This window comes from Malaya genurostris, chromosome 2 (genome assembly GCF_030247185.1).
Source record: "Malaya genurostris strain Urasoe2022 chromosome 2, Malgen_1.1, whole genome shotgun sequence".
NCBI classification, from domain to species: domain Eukaryota; kingdom Metazoa; phylum Arthropoda; class Insecta; order Diptera; family Culicidae; genus Malaya; species Malaya genurostris.
In genome coordinates, this window is record NC_080571.1 from 103,112,859 (window position 1) to 103,129,795 (window position 16,937).

General features: G+C 37.9%; 1 protein-coding gene and 1 long non-coding RNA gene across 6 annotated transcripts in view; both read left to right on the forward strand.

The window, feature by feature from the left end:
* LOC131427909 (uncharacterized) overlaps nucleotides 1-16,439 on the forward strand; it is a 98,367-nt gene extending 81,928 nt beyond the window's left edge. The window contains exon 3 of the long non-coding RNA XR_009229321.1: nucleotides 15,017-16,439. This is a non-coding gene — a long non-coding RNA (uncharacterized LOC131427909). The remainder of the gene's footprint in view (nucleotides 1-15,016) is intronic.
* LOC131427908 (maternal protein pumilio) overlaps nucleotides 1-16,937 on the forward strand; it is a 325,778-nt gene that overhangs the window by 188,763 nt on the left and 120,078 nt on the right. The gene's annotated exons all lie outside the window — the stretch shown is intronic.

Consider the following 16,937-nt stretch of genomic DNA (forward strand, 5'->3'; position numbering starts at 1 on the left):
AACTTGAAACCGCTAAGCACACGAGAAAGTTTCTTTGGTGCCAAAATTAAAACAATTCTGGTAAAGCGTAATATTTTTTTTAATATCTCGGAACAAAAACTACTTCAGTAAAATGAATTTTTACGTTTTATGTTGAACTGAAAAGATGCACTTGAAGTTCAATTTGAGCTGATAGGCACCGAATAGTCGAAGACGAAGCGTAAAAATAACAAAACTCACCCTGTATTTATCAAGCATTGGTTTGTCCATCTCAGGTTGGAAGAAGCAAATGCAAAAATCATATAAAAAAGTTCTAAAAAACAGGCACACCAGAGAGTTATAAAAATATATAATATAAGAACTATGCTATTCATTTAGTTGAAACAATTATCTATCAAATCAAAGACCAAAGAAAAATACTTATGTGTTTCGTTCCATCATTAAAAAAAAAGAACATTTCATTCTCAATTTTTTCCTACACAACTTTCCCGTGCTAAGTGTCGCTGCTGAACGAAGTGATGATGACGTCGCTAGTCATAATGATGATACGCCCTTTTCTCATTTTCCCTGTATTATGGTTTTTTTTTCGCTCACTTTACACTTTCCCCACTGTTACCCTCGGTGTTTGCCGCCGCGTTCTAGATCGTGTCGATTTGTTTTTTGCTGTCGAAACTACTGCCGCACAGATGATATATCTATCTGCGGAATCAATATATGGGTTAGAGCACAAACAACCCGTCCCATTTCGGCTTACCCCAACACCAGACAGCGAACGGTAAACCAAACCAAACGACCCGATGTGTAGATGTCGAAATTGTTTGCCCAAGAATATCACCGATGAGGCGGTTATGGTCAACCAGCGTTTCAACGGAATATGAACGAGTGTCCCGGTTAAAGGTGATAATGGGGACTACTTTGCCTCCCCGGCGGTAAGAGTATGGGGAATCTCCCCATTTTCTGTCAAGTCAGTTGTTTTTTTTTTTTGCTGTGCCTCAGCATAATGAGTGAGGACCGTTTTAGGGGGAATCTGTAATGTAAATATATGACCTCAAACAATTTTTGTAAAATGTGCTCGTCGATCGACATAAAGTTCAAATTTAAACAGATGATCAGATAATGCGATAATGGACTCGATGAAACATAGTTTTGACTACTTTTTGCATCACATAAATCTAATTACAGCGCGTATTTCGAGGCTGACAGGAGCAACGATTATTGGTAACATTGTTTACTGTACGCACAGATAGTCAAAAGATTGCTGAATCAAAACAGCACCTGACAGCTGTACGAATAGTAGACGCACCACAAAGTCGATTTTACTTTTTCACTTTTTGAATATGTTGCGTAATTAGAATTTTACTTATTTTCAAATAAGTGTAGAATGTACGTTCGGTGTTCTTTGTTTTTCGGTGGGATATTTAAATTCACGAGTTTTGTAAGAATATAATCTTGGCTTGATAGGATCATATTGAAATCTAGAGGTAATATTGGATTATTTATTTTACTTAAGATTGTACAAGCTCGGGTTTCATCGAAACTTGTTCTGGCAATCGCGCAGAAAATGGTGATCCTTGTGTTACGTTTGTGCTATGATATATACGTTTGAAATTGCAATTACAATTTATTTGGGTCAACGGTTTCGCAAGCCAGTTGTCCTGGTGCTGAAAGGATTCTCAGTAGCAATATTGTCGTAGCACTAGCTACGAAATTGATCTGTTCACTGATCGTCTGCAAAGCCTGTTGAAGCATAAGATGCAATTCCGCTTCGGAATGTGGTACCCCCTTTTTACTGTTAGAATTACAATTGATTTTCAGGTTGTCGCGTTCGATTTGGTATCCTTGTGTGTTCGTTCTGTTCCAAAACCGAATTAACCGGTAGAATTACAATCTCCTGGGTCATGTTTTCACCACCTAAACCGAACCGTTTGATAAGATCAATTCCCAGACCTTATATCCGCTGAAATCAAAAACTTTACTAACCATATGGATGAGTCGTCGTCCTTCCGTTAAGCAGATGAAGCATCTTCATATGTAAAAATTTCTTATCTCTTATACTTTTTTATTACGATAAACATGAAAACGGTCGGCAATGGTTGGAGTGTTTAGTTTTAGTTGAAATAATATTGATTCTAAATCATCAATTCCTTTAAGTCAGGCAGTAATAATCATGACAAAAATTGGCGTCCAATCCGCCAAGATCATCGTCACAGCACCACGCTAGAAGAAATGTAATTTTACGAAGTGGGTATAGTAAAATTTGACAGTTTTGCAGTGTTAGACTCCACAATATGCCCCAGTATTCCAAGACGAGTGTTGAAGTTACTAGCAAAAAATTTAGATTCAAATTCGTACAAGAAATTTGTATTGAAAGTCTTACCAAACCATGTGGCACTAGGGAGAAAAACAAGACGTATATCAAGCCAGAAAACCAAAAAAAAACAGCCCTCCGTAGCCAAAATCACCAGCAAATAACTTGTTTAGCGAGCAATTTGTGAATGTGGCCAAATGAGTCAACTCTCCATCAAATCTAATATAATCAACAGGCGAATTTAGTAGTTAGAATAAATGCCGCGATAAGAAATGAAATAATAAATTTTGTGTTTTCAAATTGGCTCTACTAAAAAACCTTACCGACAGTGACTTACCAAATCAAGATGCTCTGTTGAATACAACGAGGCGTATATCGAAGCCTACACCAAACAATTGCTGGTACAGAAGCCTATCGTTGCCAAATTGAAGTTAGTTATACCTGAATAGAGCCGATTTTCTCAGAGACCGCATAACCGTTTTTCTTCATTTCAGATTCAAATGAAAGGCCCTATAGTCTCATATCATTTCATAGTCATCTTGATTCGACTTTCGGTTCCGGAGTAACGGGATAAAATGAGTAAAAAAATAAAAAAAAGTTCACTCCATTTTTCCAAACACCGTTTAACCAATTTTTACAAGCTTAGGTTCAATTGAAAGGTCTTACAATCCCATAGAACCCCATCAAATTTCTTTCGGATACGACTTCCGGTTCCTGAATTATATGCTGATGAGGATAAAAATTTAATTTTCAAGAACATACTTCTATACATGACACTGAGCAAAATACTTCCAACTAATCGTATAATTCTTCAATTGAACAGGCTTGGTTAGATGATGACCAAATACATTGAATTATGGTATACCGGTTCTTTGTTTACGGTTCCGGAAGCCCCGAAAAACTTAGATTCGAATGAAAGGTATTTTGTTTTCATAAGTAAGCGTAGAATTTTTTGCGATTATGCAAAAAAGGAATAGTTCTGGAAATCGTGGTAAAAAACTCCAAAGCGGAACTCTCTTAATAGGTTTTTTTCACAAATTTAGAATCAAATGGAAGCTATTATGGTTCCATACCCTGCTATTGACTTTTGTGGAATGTGTTTAAAATTATTACCGTCATGTAGAGCGTAAATGCAAAAGTAGAACGAAGAAGGCATCGTTACACCACTAGGCGGATTGGAACAGGTTTTTTACAGTCTCATTTTGTTTTTTTTTTTACCGTCTCAACGAACAGAGGCGAAGCAAAAGAGAGTATCAAAGCCGACGTCATTCATTTTCCTACGACAAGACGAAACTGAAATATCATCTGCAGGGAAACTCAGAGAAATTTCGATTCTCTTTGATATAAGGGAAAAAAATGACCATGAAGAGTTTTTAAAATACTCAAATCAAACGAGAAGTGAAACGAAAGGAGAAACATGATTTTAACGCTACTGTTTCGATTTTGTCGATGACTGAACATGGATCTCGTTTTCACAATATGCAAGCGGAGCTAAGAATGACAATTTTTTTTCGTCATTTTCGCCTGTTAAAGCAAATGAATATGATTTTTATCTGCCCTGCTGTTTCTGAGACCGTTTCAGAGAAGAAATTATACAAAATAATCAAACGTATCCTTGTTTGACAGGCAATCTGTGTATGTGGTCAAATGAGTCAGTTCTTCGTACAAGCATCAATGGGCAAAACTAGGCTTAAGGCCAGTAGGTCGCATATACCCACGTGGCTCACTCTGCGTATTACATTTCCCTCCATGCTCTCTCGCAAATGCGCAAAATGACTATGGATGTGGTCGGGTGGCCAAGAAAGTTTTGATATGTTCGGTTACAAGTTTGACTACATCACATAAAACCCAATAAAGCTAGCGCTTGTTTGACAGTCTTGCTGAGCCGATTTTATGTCTCTGTTATCTAGACTTTGTCAAGATAGATTTTTGATCCATGCTTTTGAAGGCGAGATATTCAATGAACAAGTTGAAAGACGGCGCTTTCAGCTATGCAATTCTTCCTTCAGAAAAAAGACTTTCCGCTAATGTCAATGAATCATTCTGAAATTTTTACAGAATAAACTAAACTAATTTTCTAAGAGATTGTCAGTTGGGTTTTCTGATATTCGTCACCGTTTCTGAGAAAATCAGATTTGAAGCGTGAAAATAGCCCTCTAAAACAGCCTAAAACACACTGGTCTCAGACCTTAATGCATTCAAGTCTTGACGCGGACATTTACCATTAAGCCTGCATCAGGAATCAGAACTAATTGGCTCAAGTGGCAAGTTCTCCTAGTTATTTGGAGATTTGTGCCTTAGTTTCTTAAAAGTTGGAACCGCATTGAACTTCAACAGAATTTTGCAATTGTTTACTATCATATTAAAAATTTAAATCTCTATTAGTATGACTGGGTGACTCAGAACGTTTGTCTTTCTCCAAGCATTATTTCTGTTATATCAACAACAGCTCGTAGATTTTGTTTCTTATAAAGCTCTTAAAACCGCGTAAGCCGTAGCATGCTATATGAAAAGTAGGAAAGACTCAACACAAAGATTATTCGTCTCTTCCATCCAACCCACTCGGTAGACTTCTCAATTTAGAAGACAAAGCCAGCAACAAATTTATAAACTGCTTGCTCAAGGGCGACAGAAGGATTACGGTAGCAAACTTTTATCAAATTGCATCGTATCCGAAGACTTGAAATGTGGCGTTGGGCACCGAAAAGAAATACCGACGAAGCATGTGCAAAAAGGCTTTCATCCGTCATCTTGAAGTCTCCTAATCCGGCTTGTTCCGAAGTTGAGCTTCTTCATAGTCGTCGTCGTCGTCGTCGTCGCAAAACAAGCATCTTGAATCGATACTAACGGTGTAAGCTCTGGCATAAACGACAACCGGAAGTTTCGCGCAAATCGGCGCTGTGTGAGCTTTAATGGCACGAAGATGATGTTGCACACGAAAAATGAAATGATGGATGAAATTTTCACCAATGCATCGTCGTGGCACAACCGTTTTCATTTATTTTTATATTTTAGCGACTGCCACATCAAAAGCACCCAACTCTTACCATATCGTATCCTTACCGCGAAGCAACAGCGATAAAAATACAGTCGGTCTTATCTGGAACGGTGGGTGTTTTGCCAACCTTCAACCGCAATTCGCAGGATATCCTGTACCGAAGAGGTTGGATGTTGACATCCTTCTTTATGCCTTATCGATTTGAAAAAGATGTTGGGTAGTAGGTTTGCCAAATGATTTTTTTTTCACTACGCTAGTTGTTATTCTGTGCTCATGACAGGATTGCAGGATCACACTTGTAGTTTTATTCAACTTAAGTTAAACCTGTTGTCACGAATATTGTATCCTGATGAGAATCACATTCGGAAAACGCGTTGCGACACAGGAATCGAAGTCGAATCAATCGACTCGGTGTAGATTTTCAACCGGATGACACAAACTTTTTCGGTCGCATGGTTCAATTTTAGTGTTGGTACGCAAATCCCGTTGTCATTCTCGCTAATGATCTGTTATATATAGCAGTGAAAGGAATAACCAAATATCGTAACGAATATCACACCTATGTCGTAACGCTACTGGATTGTTCCTGTCGGTAGCAAGCGATTATTACTTTTTCGTCCTTTTATGTTCATTGCCACTGTTGATTTTTGTCGCAAAAGCGTGATTTTCATGGATGGAAATGATCAGAATCATCAATTTTAAGTGCTGTTCCGTCAGAAATGGTGTATAATCAATACTAAACTATGTCAGCGAAACTAAAAAGCATTGGGGCATTTTTTTAATCTATTGCCTCACATTTCGTGATATGTGTGTAGTGTATGGAGAAGAATTTAATAGGTTATAAATTCCTAAATCTGGCTGCGGAAGCATGTTTTTTGATTTTTGCACAACACCAGTTGTAGACAACTCTGTCATACGAGCACACGCATAAAATTTAAACTTCCGTTGATGAAATTCCATTTAACTTTTTTCATTACATACTAGCACTGACAGAGGTTTACGTTCACAGTGTTGAAATTGGGAAAATGGTGCATTCTAGACTAGCAAGCGAAAGGAGAAATTTCATTACTTGAAAGCATCCTTCCTATCAACTTGGAATTCTTCAGAAGTTGGTAAATGGATAAATGTTCCAATCTCCTGCCTCATCAGATCGGATATGCTCTGTATGTACATTCTGTTATGCTGAAAGCGTCAGAAATCAACTTGAAATCAGGCTCTTAATATTCTCTTTTCACACCTTGAATGAGTTATGGCATTTAATGGAGAGAATGTCATGTTATCAAGCGCTGGCTGAGTGTGTCATCAGGACAAATTTTATCTTGCAGTCGTACAACAGCAACGAAATATTTTGCTACTTTATCAACTATTGAAAACTTTATATTTTTAATGAAAGTGTAAATCAGGTACCTTATTTAGATAATCGATTTTTATTTAGATTATCAAAAAATGGAACAGTTTTCTTCGGGATTTACATTCAGTATGTATTCTTACGGTGGATGAATGGATCGATGAAACGAATAGATATAAACTATAGACGGATATAGTTTAAAATGTAAGACGATGGGTTCGATTTTTAGTCTTGTCCACATATTTACACATCCCTAACAAACTGTATGCAATGTTTGACTTCAAATGTATTTAATTTTTGTGGTTTTCTCTTTTTGACGCATAAATTACACATAATTACACATATGATAAAAAAAGAACCGGAAATTTCATTTTAAAATTCCCGCGCTTGTCCAATCGGTTAACTTTTATTCTCTCAACGTTGGCAACACTTTTATACACATTCTGTCAAATTTTGACGCATATCGTACGATTAGTTTTTGTTTGGCGTCTATACAAAGAAGTTGAAAAATTTTCGTGTGGCGATTTTTATAATGGATGAAAATTTAGTACAACGTGCGTGCATCAAATTTTGTGTTGCAAATAGATTTAAGTGTTTCGAAACGTTGAAAATGTTAGAAAAGGCCTTTGGTGAATCGTGTCTAGGAAAAACACAGGCATACGAGTGGTATAAACGCTTCAAAGGTGGTCGTACATGACCACTTGGATCATGATGAGATCCCTGACCGCCCAACAATATCTGTTACTGAAGAAAACATTGAATCGGCGAAGCAAATCGTGTTGAAAAATCGTTCTGTACCGATTAGAGAGATTGCTGTGTTGTTGGGCATCTCTTATGGATCAGCCGAACACATTTTAACTGATGTTTTGGGTTTGAAACGCGTCGCTTCTCGGCTGGCGCCAAAAAAGATGAATTTCATTCAAAAACAGCGTCGTGTTGATGTTGGTTGTGTCGCAGTTTTTGGCCAAAAACTCAACCAATATCATCAACCAAGCACCGTACTCTCCAGATATGGCCCCGTGTGACTTTTTCCTCTTCCCTAGACTCAAATTGCCATTGCGGGGAACGCGTTTTGAGACCATAGAGACCAAAAAAAGAGAATTCGCTTCGTGAACTAAAGGCCATACCTTCGGCGGCCTATAAAACTTGTATGGAAAATTAGATCAAACGTTGGCATGCATGTATTGCCGCAGGAGGAGAGTACTTTGAAGGCGATAATAAAGAAATTTATTAAAAATTGAAGTTTTGCGTTTTTTAATAAAATACCGGTTCTTTTTTATCATAAGGTATGTCAAGGAGATGCTTCTCTGACTCCGTCGATTAGCGGACGTTATTTGTAATCTAATAACTCGGCTCAAGTCGCGGTCGCTACCGATTTTTCTGTGTTTTTATTTCATGTCATTTCCGAATCACTCAATTTTACTTTTGCTTGTATTATAAGATGTGAAATCGAAAGTTTTTTTCTCGAACTTCGAATATTAATCCAGCAACTTCGATTTAGCATTTTTTGTTAATTTCTCGTAGGCTGCATAAAAACACAGGTAACTCAATTTTCTTTGATATGAATGAGTTGATTTTAACACGCTTAGGTTTGTTTTGAAAGCTACTATTGACTCAATGATCAAGTTCAAAGATCAAATGTTTTGTCTTTCTCTATAGAAAGGTATAAGAATTGCTGGAAAACCGACTTTCGAACGGAGCCTCGGAGACCCATAGTGTTATATACCATTCGACTCAGCTCGACGAAATCGGAAAATGTGTGTGTGTGTGTGTGTGTGTGTGTGTGTGTGTGTGTGTGTGTGTGTGTGTGTGTGTGTGTGTGTGTGTGTGTGTGTGTGTGTGTGTGTGTGTGTGTGTGTGTGTTGAACCGTTTTTAACAAACTTAGGCTCGTTTGTAAGCTACTGTCGGGCCATTGATCAAGTTCAAAGATCAAATGGCTGTGACTTTTGGTTCCGCAGATATGATTGTATAAGCGACGTAACCGACAAAAAGCGTTGTATTTTTACGCGCTCAATTTTCGCAGAGATTGCTGAACCGATTTTAACAAGTCTAGACTCGTTTGAAAGCTATTGTTTGGCCATTGATCAAGTTTGAAGATCAAATGGCTGTGACTTTTGGTTCCGGAGATATGATGGTAAAAGTGACGTTACTGACAAAACGTACTGTTTTTCTAACCGCGCAAGATTCTCGGAGATGGCTGAACCGATTTTAACAAACTTAGGCTCGTTTGAAAGCTACTATCGGACCATTGATCAAGTTCGAAGACCAAATGGCTTTTGGTTTCAGAGATATAATGGTGTAAGTGACGGAACCGACAAAACAGGTTGATTTTTACCGCTCTTATATATAAGGATGCCAAAATTTTGGGATCACCTCTATTTTCGTAAAGCTCTAGTGCTCAAAAGTTCAAGCACCTCGAAAAAAGCCCTCATGCAAAATTTGAGCTAAATCGGACATGCGTAAGGGGTGCTGCACGGCGGTAAAGTTTTGAAAATTTTCAATCTTGAAAAGGCACCATAGGGGGGAGGGAGGTACATGAAATTTCCAAAATCGAACACTTTTTTGATGCTAAAAGTCTCAAAACTGCATGAACCGTCGAGATTTAGTGTCATCTAAAAAACATTTTTTTGGGTAATATCAACTTTCTGGGACTTTTGATATTTTCTCTAAGTCCCAAAAAGTCGATTTTTTCAAAAAAATGTTTTTTCGAGATGACACTAAATCTTAACGTTTCATGCAATTCTAAGCCTTTTGGCATCAAAATTTTTTTTTTAATTTCGGAAATTTCATGTACCTCCCCCTATGGTGATTTTTCAAGATCTATGAAAATTCCACTAAGTCGACTAAGAAGGGTTTTTTTTTAGATTAGCATCACTCTTCTCATTTAAATAGGTAACGTAAATGCCAAGCGCGTGATTGGAAAAATGATACCGAGTATGTGATATAAACACTGAAGCATGCTTTTGTGAACCACTCGAATCAATCTGAATTAATAAGTGTCAAAAATGAGCCAAAATTAGTGTCAGAAATTTTTTCATAAAATGATAAAAAATTCAGGAGACTGCTTTGAAGAAAGAGAAAGGCAGGGTTTTTTTTCTATTTGTTTAATTTTTTCAGAACTAGCTGAATTGATTGCTACCAACTTGAACTCGTTTGGAAGCTACTATCGTATTGTGAATTAAGTTCGAATATCAATTGGCTGTCACTTCTAGTTCCCGGTTCCGAGCTAAAACGGTTATAACAAACTTAGGCTCGTTTGAAAGCGACTATTGGGTTGTGAATAAAGTTCGAAGATCAATTGACTGTCATTCCCGGTTCCTGAGATATGATGGTATAAGTGACGTAACCGACAAAACACGTTTTTTTCGATCCGCATTTTTTCAAAAAGTAACCAAAGATTAAGTTGAAATATATTATTGCCGATACTTTTGGTTTCGACATTTTTGTCGAATATGCGACATAAAAATTGAGTCACGCTTTATTTAACTAACCGTCTGACAATTTGAATTAATTTGTATTAAAAATTATCCTAACGAACGAAATATGTTTTTATGAGACTGTTCGAATGACAACAGAAGCCATTAGGTGGATTAAGAAGTGATTTTTAATCTGTCATAATGTATATATGAGATGTTCAAATGTTTCATGGGTTTCAGCCTTCGAATGAACTCTTTTGATGGTCTGAGGGTAAATACCTAGTTTGGCATCGCGTTTGACGACAATCCGAAGTTTTGCGAATTTGAGAAAATAATCGTGTTGTGCAACGGCTTTTTAGCAGAAGTTACACATGGGCTGAAATATCCCGGATCTAACAAAGAGAACACGATTATTTTGGTTCAAAATGAACTTTATTCATCAACGTAATCTTCATCAAGAGCAACGCAATAATTCCAGTGCCGCTCTAACGATTTAGCGATTTATCTTTTGCCTCAAAATAGGCCTCAATTTCAGCGATAACCTCTTCATTCGTGCGAAATTTCTTACCGGCGAGCTTTTTTTCAGGTCTGCGAACAGTCAGTAGTCGCTGGGAGTCAAATCTGTGGCGAAGACGGGGGATGTGAGAGCAATTCAAAGTTCAATTCATGTAGGTTTGCCATTGTTTTAATTGACTTGTTTTGGTCAACAGTGAGCAAACGCGGCACCCACTTTGAACAGAGCTTTCTCATAGTGAAATGCTTATGCAATATAAAACCAACACGTTCTTTTGATATCCTTACGATGTCAGCTAACTCACGTAACCGCACTTTTCGATCATTCAAAACGATTTTTTGTTTGTTTTATTTTTTTATATTTACATTTGAATTCAGCAAATCAACATTTTCTTGTTGTTTCTGATGGAGCGGAGTCTCCATAACACTTTTCAAGTCATTGCTTCGCTTGAACGATATTTTTCCCATCGAGAAGGAGGGTAAAATGAAAACACGAAATAGTTTTTGATCCATTGTTCTAAAAATAACAAAAGTTGCGTCACTTTTAGCACAACTAATGTATAGAATATCATGAAATTTTAACAACTGTCTTTTAAAGGTTAGTATTGACTGAAAAAAAGATGACTGTAATGAAACTAGAGCCATATATGTGTTAGGCCAGGGACTTTTCAGCCCATGTGTTATATATCAAAACATTACACGGTAAAACTTTAAAGCAGTCTCGGTAGCAGGCTGCCCAGAACAATAAACACATGAAGTCATTTGGTAATCTACTAACTACCCCTTTCTGACGTGCAGAAGAATTTCATTTTCGTAACGTAGACGGTGTCGGTATTGATTAGCATGCAGGAATCAATTCATTTTGTACAATGTGAAGCAACGTGTTATTCCCAGGAACATTTTGCAACCTCCATTGACCCTGATTAATAACGAAGTTAACAACACACAGACTGTCTTTAATGCAATAAATAATCTCAACCTGGCGAATAACCGTTTTGAATAATTATAGCACTAAGAATGGTTGAAAAATTAGCAATAGCTTTTCACTTTCACTAGTTACGACTTCTGAGACCGACATATAGGAGCGTCAAAAATAACTCATTTTTACAGTAGATCTGACACATATTTCATATAATCTGACATATTTTTAAGTACTGAAACTCGTAAACTTACACTTCGGCTTAAAAAGCGGGATATGTTTAATACATATTTAAAACATTCTTGTAAAATTTAGTCATTTTACAAATTACGTTCTTATGAATTGGGTCATACGTGGATTTGATTCACCTGTAAATCTCATAATTTTTTTTACTGTGTATTTAATGATACACACCCAAAATTAATTAAGTATTATACAAATGACCCAATCCCACATACGATGCGATTTATTAAGACCGAATTTGTCAAATGAAGGAGCATTCCACTTGTAATGACTTAATGTTAGATTAGAATGAATTTCATTGGTCCCTACTCCTACTTGAATTTGGCTGGCAAGTGCGGCTGTAGGAATTGATATGTACCATTTACTAGCCAAGTAGTTGAGTTGAGTCTGTGGCTTAGTCGGTTAACGGACGTACTTTGTGATCCAAAGATTCTCGGTTCGAGTCGCCGCAGCAGTCGGTATCAGTTTTTTTTATTTCATTGAATTTCATGCAGTGGAATTTTCAAATCACACAAATTCAGAGATGTCCATCTCCTCTGTGTGACGAAGAGCAAGCAAAATTTCTCCCCTCGCACTGACAACTTCAACGAGAGCTCTTCTCTTTCACATATATACACCACTGTTGTATAAAGTGTGCACGCATCATGAGTGCGTTTGTTTATTTCCTTTTACCTCCTCCACTGAATCACACCTAAGTGCTAGAGCATTAGCTAATAAATTCTCTGAGGTGGATGCAGCACTCTGCTGTATGGTTTGCGTAGAAGAAGCGTGGACACGCAAAATCAGCGAAATAAAACAATTTATCGTAAAATTTTCGGTTTTCCATAGCAAGGCCAGATCTACTCTCTATTAATTGAAGTTCACAGAAGTGTTCGCTCACCATCACGCGCCAGTGGTCACTTCGGTGTATTTAGACGAGAGCGCGTGAGAGCGATTCATGCGAAGAGAATGTGTTTCACTCGCGCCAGCTGCTTTAACCACAAGCACACACTCAAATGCTGTCTATTCGACACTGAGAAGAGGTGCGCTTTCCTCTTTGTGCGATGCTTCGTTTTTTGCATCCTCGGTGTGGACAAGAATCTGACGCCAGCGTGTATCACTCTGGTGAAATGCCATCTCTACACACAATATTACATTGTCTTACACGTAAATTTGCGTTAACAGCAACGCTCCATGTATGGATGTGCTTCGCAAAATATATAAAATCACAGGGTTTTTTTTCGAACTGTTTGTAGTATCTTTATTGTGTTGGTTATTCTTTATTCGAATCAAGATTTCTTGCTCCGTCGATTATTCAAATCGTAACGGAAGATTGGGTAAAGTTAAAAGATCTGAATAATTCAAAATTAAGATAATCAGAGTCGACGTGGGAAACGAAAGATAACGAATCTATTAATCAACACTATAAAACTCGATTGAAACAAGTTCTCAAAAAAAAAAAGTATCGCAACGGTACACCAATCAAATTTTAAATATTCTATTCTGCAGCATAATTCGCACAATAAACTTGCTGATTGTCCTGTCGATGCAAGAACGGCTATCAGTTTCTGATTAGTTTTGCTTATCTGTGAAAATGTTTCGAGCTGTCGATGCAATTTGTGCGGATGGCTCAGTAGACAGGATACCTACACCACCGGTCGAAAGTTTATGTGCAGTACACAATTTTGATGAAATGCAAAAAATCATAGTTTTCCTCGCCCATTATTTAATATTCTCAATGTTTATAAAAAAGTAATCGCTGTCAACTAAAAAAAAAACGACAAGCATTTATTTACGTTTTCTAATCTTCGAAGTTTCTATACAATCTATAGAAACGTTCAATGCCCTTTTGTATTAGTTGGTTGTTTGTCCAATTCTTCCCACGGTTCTGCGATATAGACACTATACGCATCGATAGAATGCAACACGCTTCTGCTCAATCTACGCGCAGAGTTGCAATTTGTCAGTCATGTCAAAGGACCTTGACAGACTGACTAAAATGCGTCCTGGTGAATATCAAGAGAATTTAAGTTCTGACAAATCGGCTCTCAGACACTCAATATATGGTGATTTGTAGAGCCTGGTTGGCAGCAGTCCAGTGACATAAGCTTTTCAATATTCATCGTGCAAAGTTGCTAGTTAATAGTGATGTATAACAGTGCTCACATGTGCTCGACAAAATCCCCAGAGTAACCGACTTATTTGGGTAGAATTGAAAAATAAAACAAGTGTAGCCAAACTTTTGACCGGTAGTGTACGTGCATGTCATTATTCCGCCATTGTCACCACACTAGTCAGTTCAAGTTTGAAAGTCGATATCTTAAAAATTTCCCGCACAACGCAAACACTCGGGCCTCGGTGTTGCCACACGGATGAAGAGTGCCTGTCATCAAAATCCATGCTTACGTCTTCCAAAACAGAAAATAAGTCGTCTTCGATGTCGCCGGCTGTAGTCCACGAGGAAAACATTTCATGCTGATGCAAGCGCTCAACACTTCGGTAGGCTAATAATAACAATATCTATCGGGTACTTGGGTGGGTACCGGCGCTTCCGTCGCCGCCGCCGCCATCGGAATAGTTGCCTACTCCACGGTCATGTAGCTCATTTCCTCCGACTCACATAGGGCTTTCTTTAGTCAAGACGTGACACAGAATGAGGACGCCGCTGAACGAACCGTCCACCGAATCGGGCTGTGACCGATGAGAACGGAAACATTCCGGGAAAAGGATGCCTGCCAGGGCCTATTTACGTCGTTGATGTGTTGATATTTATGCTTAAAGCAATTTCATCAGCGTCATCGTAAAAAAGGGCCAGCGGGGTAAACTTTATCCATCCATCCAGCCATCCTAGTAAGCAATAACAGTTCTAGTTCGTATCCAAGCTGCTGCTGACCTTTCCAGTTTCGGCGTTCGGAACACACACTTAAAGTCGACATGAAGTCTATCAGAGGGGCAGCTCTTCTTCCGCCATTTTGAAAGTAGTTGAATTATCATATAACCTTCAATGTTTTCTACAGTTTTTTCATGCCAGAGAGTTTCGTTAATCTGTTACCACATAAATCCGTACTGTTACTCGAAAAGGTACACGTTCTTTTACCCGAACTTTTGTTGCGCAATTACCGGAACCACCTGAAGTTTGACACCAGTAGCAAAAATCGTTCATTTCACTTACTCCGCAGTCGCAATTTCGGTGTACACACTTTCTTCCATAAACTTAGATTATATTTACAGCCGCGCGGCTCCTATTACTCTAATTAACCAGAAACATTGTTATTAATTTCGGTTTTTATTCTCTGTTTTTTTTCCTTGCAGGTAAGTTATATGTGCAATCAAGTCGTCCCCACCTTGTTCCTTGAAACGGAGCACGTACCATGCGACCACGGCGACAGAGGCTTACAGTTTATAGCCCCGGACTGCCATTTTTCCAATTAACGCTTCCTGTTGCTGCCGCCCGTCCTTCGTAACGCGGCATTTTTTATCACCCGGTGGCTATTTTCGCCGATGCTCCGCACGTGTAAAGCTTGGTCGGTTAAGTGGGGTTTAAGATGTTAAATTACTATCGTTGGATCCTACGTTCCAGTTGACTCTAAACTACGAAATAAATTTTCTTAGTTGTAATCAGGTGAGCTGTGCGTTCCCTTACTTCATGATGGAAAACGTGCTACTTCGGGGTGTAATTTTGTTACTCTAGAACGGATTTTCGTATACTCGTACGCACGTACACAGGAATACATGCTAGAACCAAATGAATTACCCAGATGGCATTATTTTCGTATTGTAACACACAACATTTAATGATTTACTGGACCAGTCGACCGGTTATGACCGCTTACGATGGATGGTACCAGTATAAACTCCCAATATCCGGATAAATTTCATTAAATTGAAACATTTCCAAGGGTTTTATTTTTCTATCAGGTAAAGAAAATATACCTTGAATTTCGTGGATTGCTGCCTGTTTGTGATACATTGTTGCTGGGTGGTCGGCCATCGACAAAAATACAATAGCTGTAATGGATTATTGATTCGTTCACGTGCCCACTGGTCAGTCCCTCTGGAAGGGGTGATTTGTTTCTAGTGTTCAATTTTTTCCTCCTAATGGCAACTACCAAGTGCGGGAAATCGCCCACTTTTTCTCTCCCACCAACACATTGGGATGGTTAATGGAAAATGGAACAGTTGAAAGGTGAAAATATCATTGTAAGGCTGAGGACAGCCACGAGGTCGCTATTGTACAGATTCTGAACAGAGTTTATACTGCACACGAACTAACCGATGGATGATGGTTTTCTATTTGAATAACGAATATGCGACACTTCAGAGTATGGTTTCCTGTTTGTTATCGATATAAGCACTCGAATGATGGCGGTCTAACCTGACCAGTGTCACGAATTTTTACCTGGAAATGTTTTTTTTTCCTCCACATTCAATTGATTGCTAGTATTTGAGTGTTGAGGGGAAATACTTGAATGAATACCATTTGGTCGATATCAGTTTCCCGATAAGTACGAGGAAATATTGGAGTGTCGCGTGTGCTGGAAATAAAAACAATTACCGATAGATATCTCTATCTCGTCGGGAAGCAATCGATCACCCCAACCTGCCACGCTAAATTGCTCATGGCCTAACTGTGCGAGTGAATGTAACCATTCAACGTTTTTCATATAATGATAGTATATTGAAGTCGATGTATGTAATAATTCAATTTTAAGAATGATTACAATAATTTCGTGATCTGTTAGTAAGTTGAAGGCGTTTTTTTTATTTTTTCAAATTTCTGTGAAAAAATGTTTTAACACATTTTTTATTCGAACTATTTTCTCGTGGAAATTACAGCTTTTTCCCATTCCTCTGACAATCGGCAAATTCTGGAACAAAAGAATTCCGAGCCCAAAGACGAATTGAATCAATTTATTAATCCCTCGACAGAAGTGAAAAAGGTTTACTCTTTCGAGGTTCGATTGATCTGTATCTTGTGCATCTGATGTAAGTCAAAGTAAGCGATAGCCAAACCCGAACTAATGAAGAAAAGTTCTGCTGTATATTTGGTGGAACTGGAAAAGAAAAATTTGTTATATTTGTTTATTGTCCAGTAGTGTGAGATAAGACATCTTTTAAAAATTACTACCTCCGATTTCATCGTTCGCAGTAACTTTCTTATATCTGATTGTAACTTTAATTTACAAATTTATTTTAACAATAAAAATCCACCTAGTGCTGTAATGATGCCTTT